Here is a 19,356-nt window from a genome sequence, read left to right as displayed (position 1 = left end):
ACTGTGATCTTGTCCGATCTGTGCTTTAGCGCCATCTCCCGTCTAAAGTCTTCGCGTAGCAAACTTTCAAGTCAAGCGTTTTTACTCACGGGTTGTAAACCCATTTGTGATCTGTAAAACTTACCAAACGTTCTGGTTTTCCTGTGCTTATTCTATCTTACGGCCACACTGAGTAAAACTTGAACTTACGAGGGAACTTACAATTCGAAACGTAGTGTTTGGAACTGAATTAAAAGTTCTTTCCACCTGTTGAATTTTTCATGGTTCTTAAATAACGGATCCTGTAAAATCAAATCCTGGTCAGGTTTTGTCGCATGGATCGAGCACCTCAGCTCAAATGGTCACGTTGCTGGAGTTTCTAAACTGAGTGCACTTTGGCCCCTCAAGCGGCAGAACTTGCTATACCGAGTGCACTTTGGCCCCATCAAGCGGCAAACTTGTATGCAAATGATGATACAGTGATGTGACATGCGGCGCCGTTTTGTATCACGCATCACGCTCAGTTTAAAGCCCCGGTCTGCAAAATATGTTAACTTTGACTACAAAACACCACAAATTACGAACCTATACATCGCCGAAAATTGGCACAACCTAATTTTAGACAAGATGAAAATAATATTCGCTAAATTAACATTGCATGATTTTATGCACACATGGGAGTTTTTTTAAGTAAATAAATTATGAATAACTAATTAGTATTGAAAGTAATGATAAGGCGACCAGCCGAGAAAATAGGTGCGACTGTGAAGTTGGAATGACAACGACCGCGGCCCTCAGGCAAGGATGGCAGTTCGGTAAAGTACGCAGCAAAACTCATCAAAAAGTACGGTACGTAGGTAGGGTATGCGAAGAAAGCAGAGGTACGGGTGCAGTACAGTGATACCACCGTACGTGTTATAAGTAAACGGTCTTTTTTCGATTCGTTACCATTGGCCGATAACATTGAAATTGCTTGAAACTTATTCATTGAAATTGCTTGAAACGAATTTATCTTGTTTATGACATGACTTCAATGTCACTTAGTATTTAAAAATGATGATGTCACTGCTTAATATTTTGTGCTTAAGGGCCAGACCGCGCCCCACCCTTAATGTTTTCGCGAACACAGAAGTGGATAAGCAATTCTGGATTTTGTAATTCTTCCAATTCAAGTTACACCGTCCTCTCGTTAGGGAGCCGCCAGGTGGAAAAAGTCACGAGTTATTCTGAAAGTAAATTAACAAATGTCCTGAAGGAATTGGTGAAGCCAAAAAAACGGGATAAAATAAAGTGGTGTTAATAAAGACTAACAAATGCAAACAGTTATAACGAGAGTAAACAAAACAATAATTGAAACAAAAATGAAATAAATAATGGTGACGAAGCAACAAACAAAAATAGCAAAAAAAGAAGCAATAACACAAAACCAGTGCAACAAACAAGTAACTGATATTATTTGTTACAAAGCCATGCAAACATTTTTTAATAACTGAAAAGAGACTTTCCCATTTGCAAACATAACAACCTACCAGTCATGAGCCAAAGCTGGAACAAATGAGCGCTAAATTAGAAACAAGTCTGAAACTTAAACAATCACCTAATTCGAATGCACAATGTGTCGATTGTGAGGTAACAATGATTTTGAATGGCCACATTCGAAAACCCAGCTCGGTTTCACAAACACAAGCGAACTATTCGAAGTCAATGCGTCATCAAAACTTGAATCCCATGAGCGCTGCGTCACCACATATCTGACGTCATCACTCATATATTCCTCCAACGTGCTGTGAACAACAAACTTTCATCACAAAAAAAATTAAAAAAGCTAATTTGGACGACAAAACTTTAGCTTAGTCGTTAGCTTATTTATTGACTATTGCAATAGCTTATTTATTGACTAAACTTTGTGTTGAAAATGTTAACATGTGTGATGTCATAATGGACTGCTTATTATTACAACGTTCCACTTCACTGCTCACCCGTCGCACGTGATAATGTGACGTTTCAGCATTCGCTCGGTTACTGGAGGGAAATCCCCGTAAAGGAAAAATGTTTTTCCGCTGAAATAATCGGGAAGTTCGGGAATTCCGTCTGTGGGAAAAATAGAAACAACAAAGTGTTGTTGCATCATTGTGACGTTATATAGAATCACCATCAGTCGAAAAATCAGCTGGTCAGATCATGTGACACGAAATGATCATTAAATGCAAATCAATTCAGACAAGAAAATAACTGATGACGTACCCGATGACATCAGAGGTGGCTCTTCGTCGTCAGTGCTGACGTCATACGGGTCAACAGGTGGCGCTCCTGGGCTTTCAATCTTGATGTTTTGTTTCACCCTGAGCACAAGAATGCGTTGATCGGTGAAATTAAAAGTGCGATGACAAACTCATCAGTGCTGTCGTCACCTCTCTATTTCGTCATCAGTATCTATGACGTCATCCTCTTCGTCAGTGCCCGCTTCAAACGGGTCGTTGACGTCATCCGGTGGTTTCCCATCTATAAACCAGGACAGCGGTTGAAACGAGTTGAAAACAAATTGGAAACCAGATTAGAATTACTGACATTTCACTTTGTCTGGTTCATTTTGGCAACTACGTTATGTGATGTGTGTGGTGACGTAATATACATATTTTATTTGGGGCAGTGAGTAAATATAAACCACGAATTTTATCCATTACCATAATACTATTAGAAACCCATACTACACATGCCAAGGCAGACGTATTCAAGCATATTCCAAGTAGCACAGCGGTAAGTGCAACCGCTACAAACTCGCAAAGTTGCGAGTTCGAATCCTAGCTCGACCACTCGTGATTTTCTGCGAGTTTTAATTTAGAACTGAGCAAGCAAAGCTGGAATGAAACAAACCGTCACCAACCGTCGACGTCATCATCATCTGACGTATTCGGATCCATGCTGTATGTTTTCCACGGCAACAGCTTCTTCTGCGCGGCGCAGTCGATTATCTAATCAGCGCGCAAGATTCGACCACGTGGATCGCCCATGACCTGTCGAAACTTTGGGGTGTTTGCGAAGGCGCATCTGAAACAATAAAGTGAAGATCATCGAATAATTCACAGAGAAATGTGTGATGCAGAATATTTTTGTTGTCAGTATACTTTGTATAGATAGATAAATCAGAGTCAGTATACATTGCATTGTCAGTGCGGTCATCAGCCAGCAACTATGTATACGTTCATTCATTACTGAAACAAGCGTTTATTGTAGACCAACGATAACGGCACATACATCACAATTACAAATCAGGGCTGCTCCAAGTAATGAATGCAACTTCATTGTTACTGACATTGCAGATTAAAGTACATCAAACAAAACATGTTAAGAACGTCACTTACATGAGATGTGTACATCCAGTCTCCCAATCTCTTCTGTATCTTGCTCCCATAGACAAAGCTTTGTCTCTTAAATCTGACCTTCTCGGGTTTTGGAATCCACTTATCACGAACACAACATCACTCAACAGTTTGTTGAAAGCAACATCTGCAAAAAACTTTCATGTAAGGATAGTGATAATATGCTGAAGTCGGATTTGTTAGTAATGCAAATTGTTGAGGACATAACGAATGAAAACTATGAGATTTGCATGAAAGTAGATGGCGGATCAGTGGTGGGATTCGAACCTGCAACCTCAGCAGAACCGCAAAGACTCACGCAAGTTACAAAACAAAATCGGTTGGTTTAAGAGGCTTTCAATTTGCAACTGCAAATGCATAATTTATATTCGGTAGTGGGGTTTGAACTCACAACCTCAGGATTTCTCGGGTTAATTCCCTCACAATTAAAGGAATTACAAACTAAGCTTTTTGTTTCTTTGTAACATCACTAAGGATAACAATGGGTAAATGTGAAGATAAGTTTGTTGTTTGAAAACTACTTGGATTTAAACCACCAACTTTGTGACAATGTAGTGCATTTATTTACTTATTAAAGCTAATGATAAAATGTGACATTGAAAGATTTACTCACTAGTTTCACCTGTTGCGGCTCGGTTTGTCTTTTGGTGTTTTGGTTTCGTTGAGGTTTCACTCAACATTTTTCGCTTCTGGAAATAAAATTACATGAAAACAAACTAACATTTTTGAAGCTAAGCTACAATAACAATAAACATATGTAAAAACACAGTTCAATAAACAAAGAGTTATCAAAGTTAAACAAAACATTAGTTTTAACATTTTGCAATTGTAAGTTTTGATTGACATTAAACACATGAAACTAAAGCGCCAACGAGTGGTCTTACTTGAGGTGCAGAAACTTTTCCAGGTTTTGTTTTTTATTCACCTTTTATTTTTGGTCCAAGTTTTGCTGTTAATTAAACAGAAACATGCGTTAGATCAGCGATTCTCAACCGGGGGTCCGCCAAGCGTTTTCAGGGGGTCCGCGACAACCTCCTAATTCCCGCAAAAAGAGATAAATAAATCACAAATTGAATAAAACGCTTTGGCGTTTAAAAAATAGCATGTAATTTGTTTGAAAACATTCTTCGTAGGCGACAAACCACAGTGCATTATGACATCCAAACCCCATTGTAATACAACAGACGTAAATTGTAAGTGGAAAACAACGTCACATTACACTGCTGTAATGGCTCTTTCTTGTTGATTTCCGATGTCGCGACCCAGAAAAAGGAATTAAAATTTTGGTCCTGGACCGAATGTGGCTGTAACTTTATGCACCGTGTTTTAGTTGCTTGTTAATAAAAAAGGACATAATTACCCAAAACTTCTAAGGGGTCCGCAATTAGATTACAGCACCGAAAAGGGTGCGCGAAGGTAAAACAGTTGAGAATCACTGCGTTAGATGATAATGTTATGCAGGTAAAAATGTGACATACATCAATAAGTTCGATAGCAAAAGGTTTAGACAGTGATTTAACGAATTAAAAAAGATAAAAAAGCAACCAAACTTGATTGATAATGCAGTATCAAACTGTGGTTTGCACACCACCAATGGTGTGGTCAGCAAGCTTAGTTTGTTGCACTTTGGTCAGCAAACTTAGTTGTTAGACAGGTGTACATTCAAAATTTAAATATTTTCGAATAATGCAAAGCACATCCATTTCCACAATTACTTTTATTTCCATTTTATATATTTAAAGTGCAACAAACACCAGCAGATTAACAGTAGCTGTTGTACTGTAGTCAATTTTCTAGATATTAGTGACATGAGAATGCTATACAAAACCACCTAATGGTGCACTAATAGATTTTTTTAAATCACTGCTAAAATATAACAAAATTATTTTGTCCACAAGGTGACAGCAGTGATTAACCATATCACATGACTTACACCTGGGTAGTTGAAGGAGAGATAGTAGTGTCATTAACAATTGAACACTGATTACCTTGATTAAATGTTTGTGTGTCAACTTTCATTGCAACATTCCGAACACTTGGTGGGGCAACAGGATCATCTGCTTTGAGTTTAAATTTTCCGAATGACGTTCGACTCGATGAGGCTGATTGAAGCTGGAAATGTAGAAAAACAAAACATGACATGCATTTCACATTATATATAGTGATGAGACGGGTACCCGGTACTCGGTATCGAACGATTTCAGTGGTATCGATACTCGTACTCGGTATCGAAATATTTTGCCTAAGTTTTCGATACCAATGTGCGAGTACCAAATGCCGATTTACACCAAGAATACGGGCAACTTTATGCCAATATTTGCTTCGGACAGCACAAAATTGGAGAAAAGTTCCGCCAGTTTACGTATATCTTTTTCGCTATCACGTGGAGATTACATTTTTTGGCATGTGTGTGTGCACGCCTGTACCCCGACCATGACAGATAAATTAGCCAGTGATATACAACTAAGTACAACACTACACCTAAGTACTTGGTAATCATACTCGGTTTGGAAGGTATATACATGTGGTACTCGTACTCGGTACTCGCTTCAAAACCTGGTATCGTCCCATCATTAATTATACAGGTAGAATATCAAGGAGTTAACACTGTCAGAGTAATAACCAAACACCAGTGGCTAAATACAACATGATACCGCTTGGTATATGCAGTGGTTGGCAACCGCAGGTCCACGGCCAGTTTGTTACCAGGTTGTATAAATTTCAAGTTAAATGCTTTGAAACATTTCCCCCAAATATCCCGGGATGATAAACTAATTTGGGCATTTTTATTGCTAAATATTTGTAGTTTTTAAAGGCTGAAAACGGTCCACAGTGAAAAAAAGATGCCGCTATATTGCATGTTATTACATGGAAAGCAGTTTAAGCCAACACAAATATACTTTGTGCAAGTTATAATTTTTGTTTTTTAAAGCACTGACAAAGAAAGCTATTCGGGTTGGGATTAGGGTTTGTAATTGAAATACCACACGAATTTTGCCTCATTTATCTTGTTGGGGCTTTTAATTTTACATACCACACACCATGTGGTATACTAAGCCGCACACCTTACAAACACTTTTGTAATTTGCAATCAAACGCTTTTGGTAAACCAAATGTGTTCTGTAAATGACAACATTCCTTATCATTCTAATCAGAGCAAACTTACTTGAGAAGAGGTAATTTCTGTATTGTCTGATTTTTCCTCATTTTCTTTGGAGTGCAGATTTATGAAGCTTAGTCCATAAGTAGTGTGCTGGTAATAAAGTAAAATTTATTATAAAATCAGTAAATTTATTGGTAAAAACACTTCTACTCATAACTTGTTCTTTTTCTATGGCCCTGTACTATAAATAATTTGACACAAATAGGGTGAACACAAATTCACAACCTCTGATCTTTCGTATGTGACAGTGATAAGCTGCAGACAGTGTACGCTAATTCAATGTATAAAGTGTAGCTGGTAAGAAGACATTAGCTGTAATTGGTGATTTATTTTTACACAACAAACATTTTATTTTCAACAAGTTACAACAACAATTTGCCAACCTTGTTAAATGGTTGAGTGCAAACCAGTTTCACTCTGTCCCACAATTGCTTGGCAATTTCAGACGACAGTTGATCTTCGGTAAACATCCGAACTTTGTTGCTTCCATTTCCACTTCGAGCTTCACTGGGCGTCATAAAAGATGAAGCAACCAACAACACCTGCAACAAAACAACTGGAAATCTAGCACAGAGTGAAAACTAAAACTGTTTGGATACTAGCGGTACTTTATCATCTTTGTTGTAAAGAAACCAAAGCGATAGAACACAAAAAATCCAGTGATGGAAGAGGTATACATTTGTCAATATCATGCCTGGCAGCAACAGCTTGATTTAATAACCTATTACATCTCAGATTTATAACACTTTTACATGACATTTAACAAACTATGTTAATAACTGTAACGTTTTCTTGACAAAAATAAAGTAAACTTATAGAGCCATGTGATAAATTGAAATATGTTGATGTTCGGAATCATCTGTGTTATGCACCCAAAAAACAAAAATGAGGCAGTACAGTATAGGAATGAAAAAAGTCAATTTACAGTTTATATAACTTTTCCAAACTCAATTCTGTAATATCAAATTCCCACTGCACACTGCATTCCAAACTGTGGCCTTTCCTTAGTTTATCATCCAAAAATACCTGGTTGATTGCAGATTCCCAAATAACATACCTGATATTCTTGGTCATTGCTCGATCTTGATACAAGAACTTCCACAAATGCCGATCCATCATTGCCGATATCAATACTGTTGATTCTCGTAGCTTTTTCAAGTTGCATGAAAACAACAGCTTGTGACTCTCCATTTTTTGCACACCTCCATTTTCCCTGGGAGTTTTTCCTCAGCAGGTTTTCAGCTTTGTGAATCTACAAACGTTTTCAAAGTTTATGTTAAGAAGAATCAAATATTATCACATTTTTTCTGATGTGAAAACTGCAAACTTACTTCATTTTTTATTTTTATATGCATAAAATAACATAAACCAAATAAAATCATCAAATATATGTACAACAAATAAGAGAACAATAAATATACATGGTCCCATGGATTTAGGATATACAAATTATGATAAATTGAGTAGTAGAAAATACCTCACCTTGTCCTCACTACTGAATGAAACAATATGTTGAATGTTAATGATTGGCATTATACCAGATCAAAGCAGTTCAAATATTTAGGAAAATAGTTTAACCTAACAAAACAAAGCAGTTAATGAAATTCTCTGAATAAAACTGGTTTGTTGCAAAACTATTATCTGTCTGTCTGCATTTTTAATGTACTGACTTATGCATGGAAATAAACCGTTAACATTTTTTAACAAAATATATTCAATGATATGTGTGTGTACGATGTACCAGACATGATTTGTTCTCATAACATATGCGCCCTGCAGACATTGTAGTACATATTTATGGAAATATTAGGCCAGTCCAGCTGTTGTGCTTAGCACTTTTGTATGTTTCCCTGTGTCATGACCATAAAGGTCCTGTTAAAATCTTAGTGAGTATTGGGCTGAAGTCAATAATTAAAACTTTACTTACATCAAACTTAAAGATAAACTGGATTAAAAACTACAGTTTTATCATTTTCTTTTAAAATTAAAAATATGTATTTTTACAGCCACCACAATACCGTTGTGTTGATAAACATAAACAGTAACAGACTTATCCATTACAATTTGTGGTTTTATTACTGTAATGTTAAACCACTTAACACGTTTGCTGATAACTAAAGGTTTTGTTAAAACATGAACAGTAAACAATAATTATTAACTTCAAAACATTATTTGAAAGAAAACCTGGGATTAATCATGCGTACCGCTGTTCATTAATGCGAAAAAACGGAACTCATTAAGGCGTGACGACTTTTTGTACTTGGGTCGGGTATTTCAAATTGATAATTTTCGGCTAAAAAATCAGATAAAGTACAAAGCATTTGCTAGCACGTATATTGATGCTTGAATCTGGAAACGTTTTCAGCTTCTGAACGAAGTAGAAATATTAGAAACAATTTATGACCTAGGCTACTATTCCAGGAATCTCGAACTTTTGAACGCCTATTTCGCGTAATTTGTTTAAAATAATTTTTCGACGTAACCGTAAATCCGATGTTTTTTAACAATCAAGTCTTATATGCAGTGCTGGTATTCAATATTTTTTTGTCAGCAGGTTCTATCACAGAAGTCATATGTTAAAAGTCCATTGACAGTAACCAGTAATGCTAACCGGTTCGCTGATCTCATCAAATTTCGTGAGACGGTTCTATAGAACCGGTGCGAACCGGCTGAATCCCACCACTGCTTACATACCAGCCGACTTACTTTACCAACACCAAGGAGCGCTAGACTTATGTTTATTATTTGCAGTATGGAGAAAGTACCCTCTGCAATCTAGAAAACTCAAATAACTAAACTCACAATTTAAACTGAAGGATTTTAGCTTTTGTTTAACAGGCAACATACAACTTATCTGACGTTTCAGCCTCTCATTTGGAGTGTCTTCTATAGGGTAGGCTACACAACCCATTTGTCCTCATGACATCAAACATAACTGGCACAAAAGCAGTGATGCCACGTTGACAAAACTATACTTCAGTGGTGTAAAAGCGACCGATAGCTAATCGAAATTAGAAAATCGGTTTTAAAGTTCATAGTTTACAGCGCCCGAGAGAATGTTCTACGACCCTAAAAGATTTTTTGCTTTGGGCAGATTCTTTGGCAACATAGATTAGCACAACACAAATATTTTGACGGCTGTGTAGTTTGGTTTTGCTTAGGAATCGAAACCATAAGCGAGTTTGCCTTGAGACTGAAAATATCGTCAAACGCCGCAACAAAGAGGTATCTGAGATTGTATTAAAATGTTGTTGTGGTGACAAACCCTAACACTGACCAGAATAGTCCTAACCGTTAACTTGTGAAAAGTTTCATTTCAGTTTAAAACTTGGATATTTACGAGTCATTGTACTTTGATATTCAGACTTTCACGGGACCTGCATTTGTCAGCAAACCAGCTGCAGCCTCTTATGTCGATCTGCGCAACACTATAAACACAAAACTTCGTTTCTCGCGCTCCTGAACCGATTGTTGTTGAACCCGCCATACACACAACTGTTGGTTTGGCTTATCAGTATTGCACAGCCAGGTATTTCTACATTTCCTGTTTATCACGTCATGCCCACTATTTTGTGCTTCCATGTAATCGTGTAAATTACTGCTTGGTCACGTGTTCCCTGATGAATGGTTTGTCGAAACGTCACAAAATATTGATTTAATTTGAGCTTGTAATAATAATGCAACCAACGAATAAAATATGCATCAGAATATAGTTTATTTTATTTGCAGAGGCCCCTCCTCGCCTCAACATGTGACAACCGGCCGATAAAACAAATTATCATGTCGTCTCCGTTGATAAAAAAAATAGTTACAAAACAACAAAACAAAAGGCAGGAACACAAAAATTTTACGCAAAGTAGTCAAATAAAATTGTCCCATAAATTAACGGGAGTAATAAATGTTTACAGTTAAATTAGGTTGTACAGATAAACACTACAAGTGGAGAGTTGAGACGGTATAGAGAACTAGATAGGGTGGCGTCCCTTGATAGATAAGCCAGCAGGGACGGAGACACATTTTATAAAACAAGACAATACTTACAGAATAAAGGAAACATTTTAACACAATATGTACAGATATACAATGCAGAAAGGCTGCACAAAATATACGTTATATATTACCGACATAATTTGTTGAAAACAATTTAAGAAACCTAAAGATAGAGACGCCACTAGATGGTGTGCAAGATAAGTGACAAATTTAGACTTTTTATGACGAAAAACGACGACTAATAAAAGTTGAAATTTGTTTTTTAACGTGTCACCAAGTTTGGCTTCGGTTGAAAAGTTAGAAACAAGTTTCATGGTTTTGGTCTCAGACAAGTAAGTTGGGTTTAAAGTTTTACCTCAAACCAAAATTTGACATTTGCAACAAAACTTTTAAACGAAACAACGAAAACGTATTGTTACGTGGAAATTAGGGGGACAACCCCTAGTGACGTCACTAAACAACAGCATGGCGAACGACGACAAAAGCACAATCGGTTACAACATTAAACGACACTGGATTTTACAGAACACAAATCATAGGGTTGTCACGCACTAAAATAACAACTTACGTTTATCACCAGTGCTTACGCTTATTTACATTTGAAAATAACCGGTTATTTGCCCGACAAAACACTTCAAGTATGTTAAGTCCAATTAATTCTCATTACATAAGCATAGAAACAATTATTTTCAGGTTAAACTCTGTAGGATTTCCTAATTAGATTCATAAGGTTATAATCACAATAAGTGGTGAGCATAGACACCGAACTTTATGCCAGGTTATCCAAACGATGTGAATTTGATAAGAGTTTTTGACGTCAGATAACGAACGTCACGATTTTTAAACAACAAACTGATGAGGCACAAAATTCGCCATAAAGAGAAACAAACCAACACTTATGTTGCCAACTTAAGCCTAAATAAAAAATCTTTACAGCACAAAAGCCACTTTTATAAACATCACAAACATAAAGCAGTAAAAATGCGTCGTAAAAGTACGGTGTTTAACAGTCGAATTTTGAGATGAAAAAGCGGTTGTACAAAGATGGTTTACGTTCATGTATTGTATAGAAAAACAAACTTACTTGTATTTGGATGTAGTTTGTAACAAAAATTTGTATTTCTTTTTAAAGTTTGAATTCCTTAATAAAACCAAATGCAGTGAGCGTTTTGCATCGGTTTATGTATAAAATCGCTTTGACACCAAACGTCAGTTAGTTTTATGATTTTAACGTTGATGCAAAATACCTTGCACACACTCATGTTCGGCGCCTATGCTTGTCAGTGTTAAGCGCAAATAATAATTTTTCAAACAAACATGACAGTTGATAATCGTCAGGAAAAGATACTGACCCAGACAGTGGACAATAATGACTTATTCCATCGGACGTTCAGGCAATGACCAATGCCATCATTAGTGATGAAATAATGTCACATTGAGTCACTGTCTGGTCAAGCATTTATTGTAAGGATTGTTGCACAGATTAAGTTTGTTTAAGATTGTTATGGAAACAAGTGTTCAGGTTTTTTTTTTTTTTTTTTTTTTTTTTTTATTATTTAGATTTTAAACACAACTTTTCCTCGCCGCTTTGATCTGATGAGATTCATCCCTGCTTCTGTGAAGTTATTGCCCCGAACCTTCAACAAATTGAGGTTGTGGACGCATCCTGCCAATGACTCAGTACTTTCATCTGTCAAGTCGTTGAAAGATAGATCAAGAAGTTCCATCTGAAACAAGAATAAGTTAAACACAAGTAACACTCAAGTATGTTGTAATAAATAATGCAGTATGACGTCATAGTGCAAAATGTTTTTGAGTGAAAAACGGATGTCACATATTGTGAGGTGTGAAAAATAATTAACAATATAAGATAAGATCAACAAACAAACAACTACTGATGTGTAGATTTGCTCGGGTTGTTTGTAATCACATGAAAATCACCGAATAGCATAAAGTTGCCTCAATACGACCCTTGGACCCAAGTACCATTTTTCAATTGTCGTTTAGAATGCGTATAATATGCGTCAGTAACTAATAAAATCACACCACTTCATTACATCAACAATCACAAAATCAGTTAACTTAGTGTGCATTTTTTGGCTCGTGACTTTGTCTTTTTGTGCAACTTGAACAAAGTCACCAAATCTTTTATGTTATTTTCCCCTGACAGTCACGCTTATCTTTCAGCTGCAGTTTTGCTGAGTAAGCTAGATAGCAGCGGCGAAATCAGGAAACTGTAAAGCTTTCGCGAGAATTATTTGTTCTTTCTGTCAATTGGACAGGTAGAGAAAGCGTCAATATCGAAAGATAGGCCGTGTTTCGGTTTTGGTACTTTTTGGTTTGAGCCTGCTTAGAATTTTGAACGAAGCGCTTTGCCGCTTACACGTCGTTTTGAACCAGAAAACTAAATAGGCAACGGGGCAATTTTTGTGGCATTTTGACGTGTAAATTACGTATTTAGTCTCGTGCGGTCTAGTTACGTATCGTGTGGACATTTGTGTGGGAAATTTTTCAAAGCGATCTTAGGACGTATATGACGTCATTAGGGAAATTCCCAAAAGAAAATGTTGGACGCCCCCAAAAAAATTTCTGGATACGCCCCTGCTGGTGACCGTAAATTGATTAAAACTCGTTTCCTAGACATACGGCCTTACAAACTGGTCTATATGGACTTTGTGTGAATGAATAGATACTACAAGCCCAGTAGCCATTTTAACCGGATTTTTCTAACAACGTTTCGATACAGAGGGTGACGTCATAAAAAGTTATTACTGATAACTAAATCGTTCAAATTAAATTGATAAAAAAAATTAAATTGGACTTAAGCAACCAGTAGATAAGATATAATGAGATAATTCACGTTTCTTTGCATCAGCAAAATGTAAATAAAAATACCCAAATATTTGGCGGTCCTTGGTGAAATAAGAACCTGTGATACGGCCACCATGGCGTAAAGGTTATGCACCCCTGCTGTGGCGTTTAAACTGAAGACTTTCCCATCTGTATGTGACAGTTTTGTCATTAGTTATGTGTGTTGTGCGGAGTGACGTGTATTGGGAAAAAATTGTACAACCCTATCATGGAGTAAAGCAAAATGTCAGTGAAATGTGATTTGATGAGGCAGAAAACGAACAGAAAGACGCACAGGTTGAAAGTTGTAGATCGGCACAAACTTTCATGTTTTAGTTTTAAGAAGTTCGAACCCGGGATGCTCCTTGTGTGCGGAAGTTTAGCGGAAGATGAAGACACATCGTTGACATCCTACGTGACGTAATTGCAGGATTTCATTACCACCTACGTGTCTTGTTGCGTCAGATATCACCCAATATTAGAAAACTAGTTGTTAGCCTACAATGCAAATGGAACTTGTTAAGCACTGTGTCTTCTGCATATTATTATTAGTTTTAACTAAAACTGAGTACCGAATATTCGGTTTGCCCAACTGATTCAGCTGAAACGGATAATTTTACTAATATACGGATTTGGCTAAATAATATGTTGCGTTTCAGCCCAAAACGAATATTTTAAAATCAAAATTTTAACGTGTCTATTGTGCCTAATCACCACAGAATCTTCTAAAATATTATCAACTACTAATGAAACCTATCGTTTTTCCCACTCGTACAAAACGTCAGTTATGTTACGAACAGACTGGCAACTATTCTTTTGCAACAACATCATGCTTGCCTGCTGATAGTAATGCTCTATGTTACAAAAGAATCAGGAAGCATCTCTGTTGGTGTAAACAAACGTCGTAGTAACGTAATTTCAGCTATGGAAGTGGAAATTAGAACTTCTGTTAAAAACGTGTATTGCATTCAGCTAAGCGCACAATCCAGTTAATCGCATAATAAAGCTTGGCATATTGATTCCACCATTAACTGGATATTATGTGCAGCATATATCATAGTGATCATGAATTCAGGATAAAAGTACTGCTAATATTTTTAGTAATGTAAGAAAGGGAATGAATTGTTTTGTACTGATATAAATATCTGCCTCGGCAACATGCCTAATAGCCGCCATATTGTATAGTTTTTTCCTCAACGAAAGCACGTGCTTCTGGCTAGAAAAATAGCTACTTGTTGGCATAGATTGTACACCGCTCTCGCGCGTTATGCGCCAAAGTCAACCCTGACCAATCATATCGTTCATTTTTGCAAAGATTCGGTAAACCAACGAGCACAAATTTAAAGCATTAAACGTGTCTTTTCTGTTTATTAAGGGTACCACGCTATCTTTCAAAAGCACAAACATCACCAAAATCGCTTCAATTTTTGTCATTTTCAACACATTATTGTTTTTCCCAATGTAGTAAAGAAATTAGTAATTTTTCGGCAGGTTGCCAATCATGCTTTTTTCAACCCCATTTGACTAAAATGACGACAAAACACAACCATTCTGTACTAATTGCCTGGAAGATAAACATTTTTTCATTTAAACTCTTAGCGTACCACTTTGCGTGACGTCATGAATGATTCGGTTGATTCGGCCGAATTTATTCAGCAAAACGCCGAATATTGGGTTTCGGCGAACCGAAATTTAAACGAATCAGTACATCACTAGGTATTAGTTTATCGTTTCCAAAACAAATAGTCAATCTGTGCTATAAAGCAAAAAAATATGTTTCGCAAGATAGAATTCAACAACTTTTACCGGCTTTGTTAGCTTTTTCACTCCATCACAGAGTTTCTCGACACCTTCACTTCCGATCCCACATTCCCTCAGTATAAGTTCCTCCATGTTGTGAAGGCAAGGAGCCAGTGAAGCTGCTTCCGTGTTGCCGATCTTGTTGTGGGAGAGGTCGAGTATCTTCAGCTGATTTTAATGCAACAAATATTATCACATTTATCGTAGTGACAAATTTAAGTAACTAGAACTAAACAACAGGTGGTGGCGCCACGCCATCACCACACACTAGGCCACTATGATCGCATCTATAGTTTTAATGATTTTCAGCTATTTTAACCTCCTAATTATTATTGCATTGTTACATATGACTACGTAACTGTTACATCCAGTCTTTGTGACAATGCAAAAAGTCAAGCGTACCTATGCTAGCAGTCATGCCTTTCAACATGAAAATTAAGCTGTAGAATGTTCACACTATTTTTGTTAAAGAGAATTTACAAACCAATCCTGGCTTTTCTAGCTTGATGGAAGAAATTTATTTAGGTTAATTGACTTGTTTAAATTCCGCGTTTAAGCGCCCTGGCCTTGCTTCTTCGATTAAATTTAACATCCTTGTGTCGGGTGATGTGGTGTTATAGCAACACACGAGTAAAAAGTATGCGCTGCACGTTTGTTTCACTATACGTTGTTGTACGTCATGCTGAATACAAAAAAAGCTGTGCCAAAGTTGTTTGTTAGAAACAAAATGTGTGTATAAGGGACAGTGTCGCCTTCAAAAGATTTTCTAAAGTAGATTGCTAATCTTTAAACACAACATTTGCACCATCTCAAGATCTGTTGAAAATTTAATCTACATTTAGCTCTGTAATTTAAGAGTTGATCTGGCTCTGAAAGAAAATTTTCATCTTTTCTATGCTACAGAAAAAAAGAAAGGAAGCATCTCTGTCGACGTATACGAGCGCCGTAACGTAATTTCTGCTATGGAAGTGGAAAGTAGCACTTCTGTTAACAACGTGCGTTGCATTCAGATTATCGCATAATCCATGCAGTTAATCTTCTAAGAAAGCTTGGTATATTCATTATACCAGGGCTCGACAATCTTTTTTGCTCTGCTCTGGATTCATATGCGTAGGATTCATATTTCATAGCGACCATGGAGTCAGGATAAAAAATTTTACGTTTTTATTCTGGCACGGTCCCATGACATCATTAATGCATTTCTATGCTGTGTCGCTGTAGCGCAATGTGCTGCTTGCTTTGCATCGTTTTTAGACTTTTATTTTTATACAGTTTGATTTGAGTACTGACAGCCCGTTATTGCTGCAGAACCTAAAAAGGCCGTTATAAAAATTGGCGAGCACGCCAGGACTGCTGTTGTGAGAAGAATAAATCTCAATTCGTATCGTCCACAATATTACACTAGTTTGACATTCTAGAAAACTGAAAATGAAAACTGTGGCCGATGAGGAGTTCAAGAAACGAGCCACCGCCGTAGTCGCATGCAAGTATACGAAAATAAGGGTAAGGCTCCGACTGGCGAGACGCACTCAAACAGTAGATGAAACCAACCAAAGTTTCGTATTAGCTCTTGTAACGCTTGGATACCAAGTATCTAAAAAGACAACAAACTAAGAAACACCATCCTGTACACTTCTCTGCCTCCTGGCCATATGTGCTAACCGGCCTTGAGAGCAAACGCCTCACAGAGACCTTACCACGCGAAAATTGCTCGAAGGAAAAACCAAGCTTCAGAGTTGCGTCGGGTCGAGCAATTAACGCGAACGAGTTTGTTGTTAACAATGAAAAGCCGCGTGAAGTTAATGTTGCCCTGCTAAAACCTAAAGTTAACCTGATCCCTGAAGAGTTGAAATGCTTGGGAGAGGAAATTAAACAATTGCGGCTGGAACTAAACGATTTGAGAAATGAGACCAAACGTTTTTCCTCTCGTCTGTGCTTTCAATGCAATATCGATAGACATTTCGCAAGAAAATGCAGGCAAGGGAGACCACGTTCTATCAGGAGCATGGGGTAAGCACCAGGGCACAAAAACTCATTTGACACCAACGAGAGCATGCTGTACAAGTATGCCAATGTTAACATCAATGACATTTCTTTGTTTACACTAATTGGCACTGCGTCACTGTCAGTGTGGTGTCAAGTGTGAGAAACTTACATATGTCAAGTTCAAGTCTTGCAAAAGTATTGTGCGCTTTGCGCCAACAGTAGCCGCATTCAAATGCAAAAGGTAATACATATCTGTTTTAGTGTCGCTAGTATCAAAACCACTGCATCTGTTTATATGTCGTCAGATGTCGTCGAGGAGTGGCCTTTATCAAACGGCCACGTCGTCAGATACGACGGCCACAATTTTCTCCAGCGCCCAGATAAATATGCAGCCAAAGAGCCGTGTGTTTTTTGAGAGCTACTTAACACACATAGTGATACATGCTGTTGCGTAACCGTTGCAGTTCTGTTATCACGGAGTATCAATGGGGCAGTATGTTATCTTTGTTGCAAATTATATACCTTTCTATAACACAGGGGTCCGCAAATAGTGGGTTGCGACCCAAATTCGCAAGACCTTCCAGTCTGGGTCGCAAAATATTTTTAAGTTTCCAAGAATATAAGCATCGCATCCATAGGCGCCGAGTTTTGCAAAAATGCAATGTGGCGGACAAAAAATATGTCGTCACTTTGTGTGACGTCACCAATGCGGGCAACCACAAGAACTCAAAAGGCCAACAAACTTTCAATACAATGCAAAGTCCGTCAAACTCAGAAAAATACGAAATGTTTGAAATAATATTCAGCTGGCAATTGCAACATGTTGCTGTAGCGTTTGTCATTGGTTTAGTAACGTTTAAAAAATGTTTTGTCAAGTTGTTGCTGCTTTATATCGCCTTAGATAACAATTTATTACTACACATTTGCATTGTACAAAGCAATGGCTGAACATTCACTGACAGACAATTGTGTGTTTGACGTCATAAACAAGGCACTAACCACTACAGGTTGCAGTTTTCAGCCGTTTTGTGGTTGAATCGCCATTACGCTTGTTAAATAGCAAAATTGTTGCTAATATTCTTCAGATTTTACGATATTTCGTACAATACCGCCACGAACTAACCAAAATTTGCACGGTGATCGCCACCGTGCTTTACAAACCCAAGGTGGCGGCGCCAAAAGGCCACCACCTACTTGGCGCCTATAATCGCATCTATAGTTTTAATGATTTTCAGCTTTTTCAACCTCCTAATTATTTTTGCATTGTTACATATGACTACGTAACTGTTACATCCAGCTTTTGTAACAATGCAAAAAGTTAAGCGTACCTGTGCTAGCAGTCATGCCTTTCTGTTACCATTTTGCTGAATAAATACGTTCGTTTACCTATTGTTTTATGTGGTGAGTTTCGGTTAATTTTGTGCAAAAAAAACAGCAACTAACAAAAGCATAATAACAGTCTTAGTATTGATATCTATTTGGTTAGTATTGTCCACAAACTTACATGCTAACAAAATGCTTGGGTCGCAAGAATGTAGAGCTTTCTTAGGGTCGCGCCAAAAAGTATTTGCGGACCCCTGCTATAACACACTGTAACTGGGTAAACGTGTTACGTATTTACTTTGATACCGTTCTTTGACGTCAAAATTTGTGGCCCCACGAGGTTTGAAAGACGGCAGTTGGATATGAGCTGGGGTTGTGTCGCGGCTTCATAACTGTCACTGCTTGTCTTTCATCGCTTTATATTTTACTTTTAAGAGTTTGAATTGGGTGCTGTCAGCCCGTTATTGCAGCAGAACCAAGAAAAGGCGTAAAACATGTTTGTTTCACTACGAGTTTTGCACTTCATGGTAGATCATAAAGTGACAGGTCAAAAATGCTGGAACATGCTATGACGCAGGTACAGACGAATCCAATACTGTTTAGTCGCACAATCTGTTTAGTTGCATAAACACCGTAATCCAAAACGGTAGCTCATTTGATGATAAAATCGCCCGGTTAATCGCACACCTCTTCATTCACAATCTATATAATCAGATAGATTTTGAACAAAATATGTGACTAACTGGAAAGTGGATTTCTATGTAAATGATTTCTCAAAACACAGTAAACGTAACTCATCGGCCATAGTTTGAAAGTGTGACTTGCTAAGCGGGAGAAGAGACAGGCCTCTTTATCTTTTCCTCTTTTTTCCATTTTCGTAACACA

At 37.4% G+C, this 19,356-nt stretch overlaps 1 long non-coding RNA gene and 2 pseudogenes across 2 annotated transcripts; 1 reads left to right on the top strand and 2 right to left on the bottom strand.

The window, feature by feature from the left end:
- Nucleotides 1–231: 231 nt before the first annotated feature.
- LOC145222223 (DNA repair protein XRCC1-like) lies at nucleotides 232–8,120 on the bottom strand (annotated as a pseudogene). Its single transcript, XR_013859305.1, has 14 exons — nucleotides 8,005–8,120; nucleotides 7,580–7,774; nucleotides 6,906–7,064; nucleotides 6,526–6,612; nucleotides 5,348–5,471; nucleotides 4,244–4,308; nucleotides 3,982–4,048; nucleotides 3,342–3,486; nucleotides 2,864–3,027; nucleotides 2,391–2,481; nucleotides 2,224–2,321; nucleotides 1,959–2,070; nucleotides 1,577–1,763; nucleotides 232–1,205 (listed from the first exon to the last, which is right to left on the bottom strand). The product of XR_013859305.1 is annotated as a DNA repair protein XRCC1-like (transcript).
- Nucleotides 8,121–12,068: 3,948 nt separating this feature from the next.
- LOC145223769 (uncharacterized) lies at nucleotides 12,069–15,414 on the bottom strand. The gene is made up of 2 exons (XR_013859499.1): nucleotides 15,169–15,414; nucleotides 12,069–12,239 (listed from the first exon to the last, which is right to left on the bottom strand). It is a non-coding gene; the product is annotated as an uncharacterized LOC145223769 (long non-coding RNA).
- A 1,021-nt stretch (nucleotides 15,415–16,435) lies between these two features.
- LOC145223768 (uncharacterized) lies at nucleotides 16,436–17,563 on the top strand (annotated as a pseudogene).
- The last annotated feature ends 1,793 nt before the right edge of the window (nucleotides 17,564–19,356 follow it).

Source organism: Phallusia mammillata, chromosome 4 (genome assembly GCF_965637545.1).
Source record: "Phallusia mammillata chromosome 4, kaPhaMamm4.hap1.1, whole genome shotgun sequence".
NCBI lineage: Eukaryota > Metazoa > Chordata > Ascidiacea > Phlebobranchia > Ascidiidae > Phallusia > Phallusia mammillata.
Note: the sequence above shows the minus strand (reverse complement) of the source record. Positions and strands in the feature narration are given on the sequence as shown.